This window comes from Triticum aestivum, chromosome 6D (genome assembly GCF_018294505.1).
Source record: "Triticum aestivum cultivar Chinese Spring chromosome 6D, IWGSC CS RefSeq v2.1, whole genome shotgun sequence".
NCBI classification, from domain to species: Eukaryota; Viridiplantae; Streptophyta; class Magnoliopsida; order Poales; family Poaceae; genus Triticum; species Triticum aestivum.
The window spans coordinates 50,119,329-50,133,196 of NC_057811.1; positions in this window are offsets into that span (position 1 = coordinate 50,119,329).

Consider the following 13,868-nt stretch of genomic DNA (forward strand, 5'->3'; position numbering starts at 1 on the left):
TCTTCCTCTCGCCACAAGTTCCTGAGCACTGCGCTGCTGCTACGTTCTTCCCCATCCCAGCTTGCGGCGTGCACCGCAGGTCGGGACAGTAGGCCTCCAAAACCGCACCTTTTGAGTCCTGTACGGGAGAAGGGTGATAAGGTTTTTGGGGAGCGCTCAGCGCGACTACTGACTTCTTCGTCACGGACGCCCCGGACTCCGACGACTACTTCCCGGACTTCGACGACTTCTTCCCCGACGTCAACAACCTCCTCGACGACATGGCTGGCGAGGACACCGACCCCAAGACCGGTGCATCTGCTCCCGTTCCGTACGTTCTCATACTTTTCCTGTTAGAGGTTCTGTCACAACTTCTTGCTCTAGTGTCCGTTCTAGATGTGTTCGGTTCTAGTTCATATGTGCAGATGCTATTTACCTTCTCTCTGTCAAATTACATGACTTGTTTTATCTCTGCTATATTAGTCATGCTTTATCTAATATTTCTGTTAATAAAATCATTCGGTAAATTGCTCATATTTCCAACAATCCAAAAACCTTATTATAGGCAATTTACCCCGAGTGGTTTTGCTGCTTCCATGAAACCTCCTATGTTTGAGGGTATCCACTATAAGAGGTGGCGCGTGAGAGCAGTCTTATGGTTTCAAACCATGAGTTGCTATGACGCCACTCTTGGCAAACCTGAAGGAGAGCTTGATGCTCATCAGGCACAAACTTTTCAGAAAATAGATACTCTGTTCAAGGCTGCTCTCTTGAGTGTGCTTGGTGAGAACATAGTTGATGCTTATGCGTCAATTGATAATGGAAAAGACATGTGGGATGCACTCGAGGCCAAGTTTGGGGTCTCGGATGCTGGCACTGAGCTGTACATCATGGAGCAATTCTATGATTACAGGATGACTGAAGAGTGCTGCGTGGTTGAGAAAGCTCATGAGATACAGTCATTTGCTAGAGAACTTGAGCACTTCAGTTGTACGCTACCGGACAAGTTTGTTGCCGGAGGTATCATCACTAAGCTTCCTCCTTCGTGGAGGAACTTTGTGAAGGAAATATGCCCTAGAGGCAATAATAAAGTTATTATTTATTTCCTCATATCATGATAAATGTTTATTATTCATGCTAGAATTGTATTAACCGGAAACATAATACATGTGTGAATACATAGACAAACATAGTGTCACTAGTATGCCTCTACTTGACTAGCTCGTTGATCAGACATGGTTGAGTTTCCTAGCCATTGACATGAGTTGTCATTTGATTAACGAGATCACATCATTAGGAGAATGATGTGATTGACTTGATCCATTTCGTTAGCTTAGCACTTGATCGTTTAGTTTACTGCTATTGCTTTCTCCATGACTTATACATGTTCCTATGACTATGAGATTATGCAACTCCCGAATACCGGAGGAACACTTTGTGTGCTACCAAACGTCACAACGTAACTGGGTGATTATAAAGGTGCTCTACAGGTGTCTCCGATGGTACTTGTTGAGTTAGCATAGATCGAGATTAGGATTTGTCACTCCGATTGTCGGAGAGGTATCTCTGGGCCCTCTCGGTAATGCACATCACTATAAGCCTTGCAAGCAATGTGACTAATGAGTTAGTTGCGGGATGATGCATTACGGAACGAGTAAAGATACTTGCCGGTAACGAGATTGAGCTAGGTATTGAGATACCGACGATCGAATCTCGGGCAAGTAACATACCGATGACAAAGGGAACAACGTATGTTGTTATGCAGTTTGACCGATAAAGATCTTCGTAGAATATGTAGGAACCAATATGAGCTTCCAGGTTCCGCTATTGGTTATTGACCGGAGACGTGTCTCGGTCATGTATACATAGTTCTCAAACCCGTAGGGTCCGCACGCTTAAAGTTCTGTGACGATCGGTATTATGAGTTTATATGTTTTGATGTACCGAAGGTAGTTCGGAGTCCCGGATATGATCACGGACATGACGAGCAGTCTCGAAATGGTCGAGACGTAAAGATCATATATTGGATGACTATGTTCAGACACCGGAAGTGTTTCGGGAGGTTTCAGACATATACCAGAGTACTGGGGGGTTACCGGAAACCCCGGGGAGTGTAATGGGCCTATTGGGCCTTATTGGAGAAGAGGAGGGGCGGCAAGGGCAGGCTGCACGCCCCTCCCCCTCTAGTCCGAATTGGACAAGGAGGGGGGGGGGGCGCCCCCTTTCCTTCCTCCTCTCTCCTTCCCTTCCCCCTTCTCCTACTCCTACTAGGAAAGAAGGAGTCCTACTCCCGGTGGGAGTAGGACTCCCCCATTGGCGTGCCATCCTCCTTGGCCGGCCGCCTCCCCCTAGCTCCTTTATATACAGGGGCAAGGGGCACCCCAAGACACAACAATTGATCATTGATCTCTTAGCCGTGTGCGGTGCCCCCCTCCACCATAATCCACCTCGGTCATATCGTAGTGGTGCTTAGACGAAGCCCCGCCTCGGTAACTTCATCAACATCGTCATCACGCCGTCGTGCTGACGAAACTCTCCCTCGAGCTCTACTGGATCGTGAGTTCGCGGGACGTCATCGAGCTGAACGTGTGCTAAACACGAAGGTGCCGTACGTTCAGTACTGAGGATCGGTCGATCGTGAAGACGTACGACTACATCAACCACGTTGTCATAACGCTTCCGTTTTCGGTCTACGAGGGTACGTGGACACACTCTCCCCTCTCGTCGCTATGCATCACCATGATCTTGCGTGTGCGTAGGAAAATTTTGAAATTACTACGTTCCCCAACAGTGGCATCCGAGCCAGGTTTATGCGTAGATGTTATATGCACGAGTAGTGTTGGAAATATGCCCTAGAGGCAATAATAAATAGGTTATTATTATATTTCCTTGTTCATGATAATCGTTTATTATCCATGCTAGAATTGTATTGATAGGAAACTCAGATACATGTGTGGATACATAGACAACACCATGTCCCTAGTAAGCCTCTAGTTGACTAGCTCGTTGATCAATAGATGGTTACGGTTTCCTGACCATGGACATTGGATGTCGTTGATAACGGGATCACATCATTAGGAGAATGATGTGATGGACAAGACCCAATCCTAAGCCTAGCACAAGATCGTGTAGTTCGTTTGCTCAGAGCTTTTCTAATGTCAAGTATCACTTCCTTAGACCATGAGATTGTGCAACTCCCGGATACCGTAGGAATGCTTTGGGTGTGCCAAACGTCACAACGTAACTGGGTGGCTATAAAGGTGCACTACGGGTATCTCCGAAAGTGTCTGTTGGGTTGGCACGAATCGAGACTGGGATTTGTCACTCCGTGTAAACGGAGAGGTATCTCTGGGCCCACTCGGTAGGACATCATCATAATGTGCACAATGTGACCAAGGAGTTGATCACGGGATGATGTGAGTTACGGAACGAGTAAAGAGACTTGCCGGTAACGAGATTGAACAAGGTATAGGGATACCGACGATCGAATCTCGGGCAAGTAACATACCGTTAGACAAAGGGAATTGAATACGGGATTGATTGAATCCCCGACATCGTGGTTCATCCGATGAGATCATCGTGGAACATGTGGGAGCCAACATGGGTATCCAGATCCCGCTGTTGGTTATTGACCGGAGAACGTCTCGGTCATGTCTGCATGGTTCCCGAACCCGTAGGGTCTACACGCTTAAGGTTCGATGACGCTAGGGTTATAGGGAAAGCATGTACGTGGTTACCGAATGTTGTTCGGAGTCCCGGATGAGATCCCGGACGTCACGAGGAGTTCCGGAATGGTCCGGAGGTAAAGATTTATATATGGGAAGTCCTGTTTTGGTCACCGGAAAAGTTTCGGGTGAAATCGGTAATGTACCGGGACCACCGGGAGGGTCCCGGGGGTCCACCAAGTGGGGCCACCAGCCCCAGAAGGCTGCGTGGGCCAAGTGTGGGAGGGGACCAGCCCCAGGTGGGCTGGTGCGCCCCCCCACCAAGGCCCAAGGCGCATGGGAGAGTGGGAGGGGGCAAACCCTAGGTCCAGATGGGCCTTAGGGCCCATCTAGTGGGGCGCCTCCCCCTCTCCTCCCCTTGGCCGCCCCCCTTGATGGGATCTAGGGCTGGCTGCCTCCTCTTGGGGGTGGAAACCCTAAGGGGGGCGCAGCCCCCTTCCCCCCTATATATACTTGAGGTTTGGGCTGCCATACACACACGAGAAAGTCTCCTTTTGGTGCTGCCCTACCCCTCTCCCTCCTCCTCCTCTCCCGCGGTGCTTGGCGAAGCCCTGCGGGATTGCCACGCTCCTCCACCACCACCATGCCGTCGTGTTGCTGCTGGATGGAGTCTTCCCCAACCTCTCCCTCTCTCCTTGCTGGATCAAGGCGTGGGAGACGTCACCGGGCTGCACGTGTGTTGAACGCGGAGGCACCGTTCTTTCGGTGCTTAGATCGGAATCAACCGCGATCTGAATCGCTACGAGTACGACTCCCTCATCCGCGTTCTTGCAACGCTTCCGCATCGCGATCTACAAGGGTATGTAGATTCACTCCCCTTCCCCTCGTTGCTAGATTACTCCATAGATTGATCTTGGTGATGCGTAGAAAATTTTGAATTTCTGCTACGTTCCCCAACAGTGGCATCATGAGCTAGGTCTATGCGTAGTTTCTATGCACGAGTAGAACACAAAGTAGTTGTGGGCGTCGATGTTGTCAATTCTTCTTGCCGCTACTAGTCTTATCTTGTTTCGGCGGCATTGTGGGATGAAGCGGCCCGGACCGACCTTACACGTACGCTTACGTGAGACAGGTTCCACCGACTGACATGCACTAGTTGCATAAGGTGGCTAGCGGGTGTCTGTCTCTCCCACTTTAGTCGGAACGGATTCGATGAAAAGGGTCCTTATGAAGGGTAAATAGAAATTGGCATATCACGTTGTGGTCTTACGTAGGTAAGAAACGTTCTTGCTAGAAACCTATACAAGCCACGTAAAAACTTGCAACAACAATTAGAGGACGTCTAACTTGTTTTTGCAGCAAGTGCTATGTGATGTGATATGGCCAGAAGATGTGATGAATGATATATGTGATGTATGAGATTGATCATATTCTTGTAATAGGAATCACGACTTGCATGTCGATGAGTATGACAACCGGCAGGAGCCATAGGAGTTGTCTTTATTTTTTGTATGACCTGCGTGTCATTGAATAACGCCATGTAAATTACTTTACTTTATTGCTAAGCGCGTTAGCCATAGAAGTAGAAGTAATCGTTGGCGTGACAACTTCATGAAGACACAATGATGGAGATCATGATGATGGAGATCATGGTGTCATGCCGGTGACAAAGATGATCATGGTGCCCCGAAGATGGAGATCAAAGGAGCAAAATGATATTGGCCATATCATGTCACTATTTGATTGCATGTGATGTTTATCATGTTATGCATCTTATTTGCTTAGAACGACGGTAGCAAGTAGGATGATCCCTTATAATAATTTCAAGAAAGTGTTCACCCTAACTGTGCACCGTTGCGAAGGTTCGTCGTTTCGAAGCACCACGTGATGATCGGGTGTGATAGATTCTTACGTTCGAATACAACGGGTGTTGACGAGCCTAGCATGTACAGACATGGCCTCGGAACACACGCAATACACTTAGGTTGACTTGACGAGCCTAGCATGTACAGACATGGCCTCGGAACACGGAGGACCGAAAGGTCGAGCATGAGTCGTATAGAAGATACGATCAACATGGAGATGTTCACCGATCTTGACTAGTCCGTCTCACGTGATGATCGGACACGGCCTAGTTGAACTCGGATCATGTTTCACTTAGATGACTAGAGGGATGTCTATCTGAGTGGGAGTTCATAATCAGATGAACTTCATTATCATGAACATAGTCAAATAGGTATTTGCAAATTATGTCATAGCTTGCGCTTTAGTTCTACTGGTTAAGATATGTTCCTAGAGAAAATTTAGTTGAAAGTTGGTAGTAGCAATTATGCGGACTGGGTCCGTAAACTGAGGATTGTCCTCATTGCTGCACAGAAGGCTTATGTCCTTAATGCACCGCTCGGTGTGCTGAACCTCAGCGTCGTCTGTAGATGTTACGAAACATCTGACATACACGTTTTGATGACTACGTGATAGTTCATGCGTAATGCTAACGGTTTAGAATTGTGGCACCAAGAGACGTTTTTGAAACGTCGCAGAACATCTGAGATGTTCCGAAGACTGAAATTGGGATTTCAGACTAGTGCCCACGTCAAGAGGTATGAGACCTCTGACAAGTTTCTTAAGCCTGCAAACTAAGGGAGAAAAGCTCAATCGTTGAGCATGTGCTCAGATTGTCTGAGTGCCACAATCGCTTGAATCGAGTGGGAGTTAATCTCCCAGATGAGATAGTGATAGTTCTCCATAGTCACTGCCACCAAGCTAGTAGAGCTTCGTGATGAACTATAACATATCAGGGATAGTTATGATGATCCTTGAGCTATTCGCGATGTTTGACACCGCGAGAGTAGAAATCAAGAAGGAGCATCAATTGTTGATGGTTAGTAAAACCACTAGTTTAAGAAGGGCAAGGGCAAAAGGGATACTTCATGAAACAGCAAGTCGTTTGCTGCTCTAGTGAAGAATCCCAAGGTTGAACCCAAACCCGAGACTAAGTGCTTCTGTAATGAGGGGAACGGTCACTGAAGCAGTACTACCCTAGATACTTGGTAGATGAGAAGGCAGGCAAGGTCGACAGAAGTATATTGGATATACGTTATATGAATGTGTACTTTACTAGTACTCCTAGCAGCACCAGGGTATTAGATACCGGTTCGGTTGCTAAGTGTTAGTAACTCGAAATAAAAGCTGCGGAATAAATGGAGACTAGCTAAAGGTGAGATGACGATATGTGTTGGAAGTGTTTCCAAGGTTGATGTGATCAAGCATCGCATGCTCCCTCTACCATCGAGATTTGGTGTTTGCGTTGAGCATGATTGGATTATGTTTATCGCAATACGGTTATTCATTTAAGGAGAATAATGGTTACTCTGTTTATTTGAATAATACCTTCAATGGTCTTGCACCTAAAATGAATCTCGATCGTAGTGATACACATGTTCGTGCCAAAAGATATAAATAGTAATGATAGTACCACATACTTGTGGCACTGCCACTTGAGTCATATTGGTATAGAACGCATGAAGAAGCTCCATGTAGATGGATCTTTGGACTCACTCGTTTTTGAAAAGATTGAGACATGCGAACCATGTCTATTGGTATATATGCATGAAGAAACTCCATGCAGATGGATCGTTTAGACTCACTTGATTATGAATCACTTGAGACATGCAAATCATACCACATGGGCAAGATGACTGAAAGTCCTCGTTTTCAGTAAGATGGAACAAGAGAGCAACTTATTGGAAGTAATACATTTTGATGTATGCAGTCCAATGAGTGCTGAGGCATGCAGTGGATATCGTTATGTTCTTACTTCACAGATGATTTGAGTAGATGCTGAGTGTATTTACTTGATGAAACACAAGTCTGAATTATTGAAAGGTTCAAGTAATTTCAGAGTGAAGTTGAAGATCGTCGTGACAAGAGGATAAAATGTCTGTGATATGATCATAGAGATGAGTATCTGAGTTACGAGTTTGGCACACAATTGAGACATTGTGGAAAGTGTTTCACAATTAATACCGCCTGGAACACCATAGTGTGATGGTGTGTCCGAACATCATAACTGCACCCTATTGGATATGGTGCATACCATGATGTTCTTATCAAATTACCACTATCGTTTATGGGTTAGGCATTAGAGACAACCGCATTCACTTTAAAAGGGGCACCACGCAATTCCGTTGAGACGACACCGTTTAGAGAAACCTAAGTTGTCGTTTCTTAAAAGTTTGGGGCTGCGATGCTTATGTGAAAAAGTTTCAGGCTGATAAGCTCGAACCCAAAGCGGATAAATACATCTTCATAGAAAACCCAAAACAGTTGGGTATACCTCCTATTTCAGATCTGGAAGCAAAGTAATTGCTTCTAGAAACGAGTCCTTTCTCGAGGAAAAGTTTCTCTCGAAAGAATTGAGTGGGAGGATGGTGGAGACTTGATAAGGTTATTGAACCGTCACTTCAACTAGTGTGTAGCAGGGCACAGGAAGTTGTTCCTGTGGCACCTACACCAATTGAAGTGGAAGCTTATGATGGTGATCATGAAACTTCGGATCAAGTCACTACCAAACCTCGTAGGACGACGAGGATGCGTAATACTTCAGAGTAGTACGTGATCCTGTCTTGGAAGTCATGTTGTTGGACAACGATGAACCTATGAGCTATGGAGAAGCGATGGTGGGCCCATATTCCGACAAATGGTTAGAAGCCATGAAATCCGAGATAAATGGAACTTTGAGAAGAAGACGGACGTGGACGGTAATGTTACCGTCTATGAAGCTCGACTTGTGGCAAAGAGTATTTCCACAAGTTCAAGGAGTTGACTATGATGAGATTTTCTCATTCGTAGCGATGCTTAAGTCCGTCGGAATCATGTTAGCATTAGCTGCATTTATGAAATCTGGCAGATGGATGTCAAAACAAGTTTCCTTACCAGTTTTCGCAAGGAAAGGTTGTATGTGATACAATCAGAAAGGTTTTGTCGATCCTAAGGATGCTAAAAGGTATGCTAGCTCCAGCGATCCTTCTAAGGACTGGAGTAAGCATCTCGGAGTTGGAATGTACGCTTTGATGAGATGATCAAAGATTTTGGATTTATACAAAGTTTATGAGAAACTTGTATTTCCAATAAAGTGAGTGGGAGCGCTACAACATTTCTGATAAGTATATGTGAATGACATATTGTTGATCCGAAATGATGTAAAATTTCTGGAAAGCATAAAGGGTTGTTTGAAAGGAGTTTTTCAAAGGAAGACCTGGATAAAGCTGCTTACATATTGGGCATCAAGATCTATAGAGATAGATCAAGACGCCTGATGATACTTTCAAAGAACGCACACCTTGACATGATTTTGAAAGAGTTCAAAATAGATCAGCAAAGAAGGAGTTCTTGGCTGTGTTACAAGGTGTGAGTATTGAGTAAGACTCAAGACCTGACCACAGCAGAAGAGAGAGAAAGGACGAAGGTCGTCCCCTATGCTTTAGACGTAGGCTCTACAGTATGCTATGCTGTGTACCGCACATGAAGTGTGCCTTGCCATGAGTTGGTCAAGGGGTACAATAGTGATCCGGGAATGGATCACATGACAGCGGTCGAACTTATCCTTAGTATCTAGTGGACTAAGGAATTTTCTCGATTATGGAGGTGAAAAGGAGTTCGTCGTAAAGGGTTACGTCGATGCGAACTTTGACACTAATCCGGATGACTCTGAGTAGTAAACCGGATTCGTATAGTAGAGCAATTATTTGAAATGGCTCCAAATAGCGCGTGGTAGCATCCACAAGATGACATAGATATTCGTAAAGCACACACGGATCTGAAAGGTTCAGACCCGTTGACTAATAACCTCTCTCACAAGCATAACATGATCAAACCAGAACTCATTGAGTGTTAATCACATAGAGATGTGAACTAGATTGTTGACTCTAGTAAACTCTTGGGTGTTGGTCACATGGTGATGTGACCTGTCAGTGTTAATCACATGGTGATGTGAACTAGATTATTGACTCTAGTGCAAGTGGGAGACTGTTGGAAATATGCCCTAGAGGCAATAATAAATAGGTTATTATTATATTTCCTTGTTCATGATAATCGTTTATTATCCATGCTAGAATTGTATTGATAGGAAACTCAGATACATGTGTGGATACATAGACAACACCATGTCCCTAGTAAGCCTCTAGTTGACTAGCTCGTTGATCAATAGATGGTTACGGTTTCCTGACCATGGACATTGGATGTCGTTGATAACGGGATCACATCATTAGGAGAATGATGTGATGGACAAGACCCAATCCTAAGCCTAGCACAAGATCGTGTAGTTCGTTTGCTCAGAGCTTTTCTAATGTCAAGTATCACTTCCTTAGACCATGAGATTGTGCAACTCCCGGATACCGTAGGAATGCTTTGGGTGTGCCAAACGTCACAACGTAACTGGGTGGCTATAAAGGTGCACTACGGGTATCTCCGAAAGTGTCTGTTGGGTTGGCACGAATCGAGACTGGGATTTGTCACTCCGTGTAAACGGAGAGGTATCTCTGGGCCCACTCGGTAGGACATCATCATAATGTGCACAATGTGACCAAGGAGTTGATCACGGGATGATGTGAGTTACGGAACGAGTAAAGAGACTTGCCGGTAACGAGATTGAACAAGGTATAGGGATACCGACGATCGAATCTCGGGCAAGTAACATACCGTTAGACAAAGGGAATTGAATACGGGATTGATTGAATCCCCGACATCGTGGTTCATCCGATGAGATCATCGTGGAACATGTGGGAGCCAACATGGGTATCCAGATCCCGCTGTTGGTTATTGACCGGAGAACGTCTCGGTCATGTCTGCATGGTTCCCGAACCCGTAGGGTCTACACGCTTAAGGTTCGATGACGCTAGGGTTATAGGGAAAGCATGTACGTGGTTACCGAATGTTGTTCGGAGTCCCGGATGAGATCCCGGACGTCACGAGGAGTTCCGGAATGGTCCGGAGGTAAAGATTTATATATGGGAAGTCCTGTTTTGGTCACCGGAAAAGTTTCGGGTGAAATCGGTAATGTACCGGGACCACCGGGAGGGTCCCGGGGGTCCACCAAGTGGGGCCACCAGCCCCAGAAGGCTGCGTGGGCCAAGTGTGGGAGGGGACCAGCCCCAGGTGGGCTGGTGCGCCCCCCACCAAGGCCCAAGGCGCATGGGAGAGTGGGAGGGGGCAAACCCTAGGTCCAGATGGGCCTTAGGGCCCATCTAGTGGGGCGCCTCCCCCTCTCCTCCCCTTGGCCGCCCCCCTTGATGGGATCTAGGGCTGGCCGCCTCCTCTTGGGGGTGGAAACCCTAAGGGGGGCGCAGCCCCCTTCCCCCCTATATATACTTGAGGTTTGGGCTGCCATACACACACGAGAAAGTCTCCTTTTGGTGCTGCCCTACCCCTCTTCCTCCTCCTCCTCTCCCGCGGTGCTTGGCGAAGCCCTGCGGGATTGCCACGCTCCTCCACCACCACCATGCCGTCGTGTTGCTGCTGGATGGAGTCTTCCCCAACCTCTCCCTCTCTCCTTGCTGGATCAAGGCGTGGGAGACGTCACTGGGCTGCACGTGTGTTGAACGCGGAGGCACCGTTCTTTCGGTGCTTAGATCGGAATCAACCGCGATCTGAATCGCTACGAGTACGACTCCCTCATCCGCATTCTTGCAACGCTTCCGCATCGCGATCTACAAGGGTATGTAGATTCACTCCCCTTCCCCTCGTTGCTAGATTACTCCATAGATTGATCTTGGTGATGCGTAGAAAATTTTGAATTTCTGCTACGTTCCCCAACAAGTAGAACACAAGTGAGTTGTGGGCGATACAAGTCATACTGCTTACCAGCATGTCATACTTTGGTTCGGCGGTATTGTTGGATGAAGTGGCCCGGACCGACATTACGCGTACGCTTACGCGAGACTGGTTCTACCGACGTGCTTTGCACATAGGTGGCTGGCGGGTGTCAGTTTCTCCAACTTTAGTTGAACCGAGTGTGACTACGCCCGGCCCTTGTTGAAGGTTAAAACAGCACTAACTTGACGAACTATCGTTGTGGTTTTGATGCGTAGGTAAGAACGGTTCTTGCTCAGCCCGTAGTAGCCACGTAAAACTTGCAACAACAAAGTAGAGGACGTCTAACTTGTTTTTGCAGGGCATGTTGTGATGTGATATGGTGAAGGCATGATGCTATATCTTATTGTATGAGATGATCATGTTTTGTAACGGAGTTATCGGCAACTGGCAGGAGCCATATGGTTGTCGCTTTATTGTATGAAATGCAAACGCCCTGTAATTGCTTTACTTTATCACTAAGCAGTAGCGATAGTCGTAGAAGCAATAGTTGGCGAGACGACAACGATGCTATGATGGAGATCAAGGTGTCGCGCCGGTGACGATGGTGATCATGACGGTGCTTTGGAGATGGAGATCAAAGGCACAAGATGATGATGGCCATATCATATCACTTATATTGATTGCATGTGATGTTTATCCTTTATGCGTCTTATTCTGCTTTGATTGACGGTAGCATTATAAGATGATCTCTCACTAAATTTCAAGGTATAAGTGTTCTCCCTAAGTATGCACCGTTGCGAAAGTTCGTCGTGCCGAGACACCACGTGGTGATCATGTGTGATAAGCTCTACGTTCAAATACAACGGGTGTAATCCAGTTTTACACACGCAGAATACTCGGGTTAAACTTGACGAGCCTAGCATATGCAGATATGGCCTCGGAACACTGAGACCGAAAGGTCGAGCGTTAATCATATAGTAGATATGATCAACATAGTGATGTTCACCATTGAAAACTACTCCATCTCACGTGATGATCGGACATGGTTTAGTTGATATGGATCACGTGATCACTTAGATGATTATGAGGGATGTCTATCTAAGTGGGAGTTCTTAAGTAATATGATTAATTGAACTTTAATTTATCATGAACTTAGTACCTGATAGTATTTTGCTTGTCTATGTTGTTGTAGATAGATGGCCCGTGTTGTTGTTCCGTTAAATTTTAATGCGCTCCTTGAGAAAGCAAAGTTGAAAGATGATGGTAGCAATTACACGGACTGGGTCCGTAACTTGAGGATTATCCTCATTGCTGCACAGAAGAATTACGTCCTGGAAGCACCGTTGGGTGCCAGGCCTGCTACAGATGCAACTGACGACATTAAGAACGTCTGGCAGAGCAAAGCTGATGACTACTTGATAGTTTAGTGTGCCATGCTTTACGGCTTAGAACCGGGACTTCAACGATGTTTTGAACGTCATGGAGCATATGAGATGTTCCAGGAGTTGAAGTTAATATTTCAAGCAAATGCCCAGATTGAGAGATATGAAGTCTCCAATAAGTTCTATAGCTGTAAAATGGAGGAGAATAGTTCTGTCAGTGAACATATACTCAAAATGTCTGGGTATAATAATCACTTGATTCAACTGGGAGTTAATCTTCCAGATGATAGTGTCATTGACAGAATTCTTCAATCACTGCCACCAAGCTACAAGAGCTTTGTGATGAACTATAATATGCAAGGGATGGATAAGACGATTCCCGAGCTCTTCGCGATGCTAAAGGCTACGGAGGTAGAAATCAAGAAGGAGCATCAAGTGTTGATGGTCAACAAGACCACTAGTTTCAAGAAGAAGGGCAAAGGGAAGAAGGGGAACTTCAAGAAGAACGGCAAGCAAGTTGCTGCTCAGGAGAAGAAACCCAAGTCTGGACCTAAGCCTAAGACTGAGTGCTTCTACTGCAAACAGACTGGTCACTGGAAGCGGATCTGCCCCAAGTATTTGGCGGATAAGAAGGATGGCAAGGTGAACAAAGGTATATGTGATATACATGTTATTGATGTGTACCTTACTAATGCTCGCAGTAGCACATGGGTATTTGATACTGGTTCTGTTGCTAATATTTGCAACTCGAAACAGGGACTACGAATTAAGCGAAGATTGCCTAAGGACGAGGTGACGATGCGCGTGGGAAATGGTTCCAAAATCGATGTGATCGCGGTCGGCATGCTACCTCTACATCTACCTTCGGGATTAGTTTTAGACCTGAATAATTGTTATTTGGTGCCAGCGTTGAGTGATGTCTACTACGCAACCTTCTTCTTGTAGACGTTGTTGGGCCTCCAAGTGCAGAGGTTTGTAGGACAGTAGCAAATTTCCCTCAAGTGGATGACCTAAGGTTTATCAATCCGTG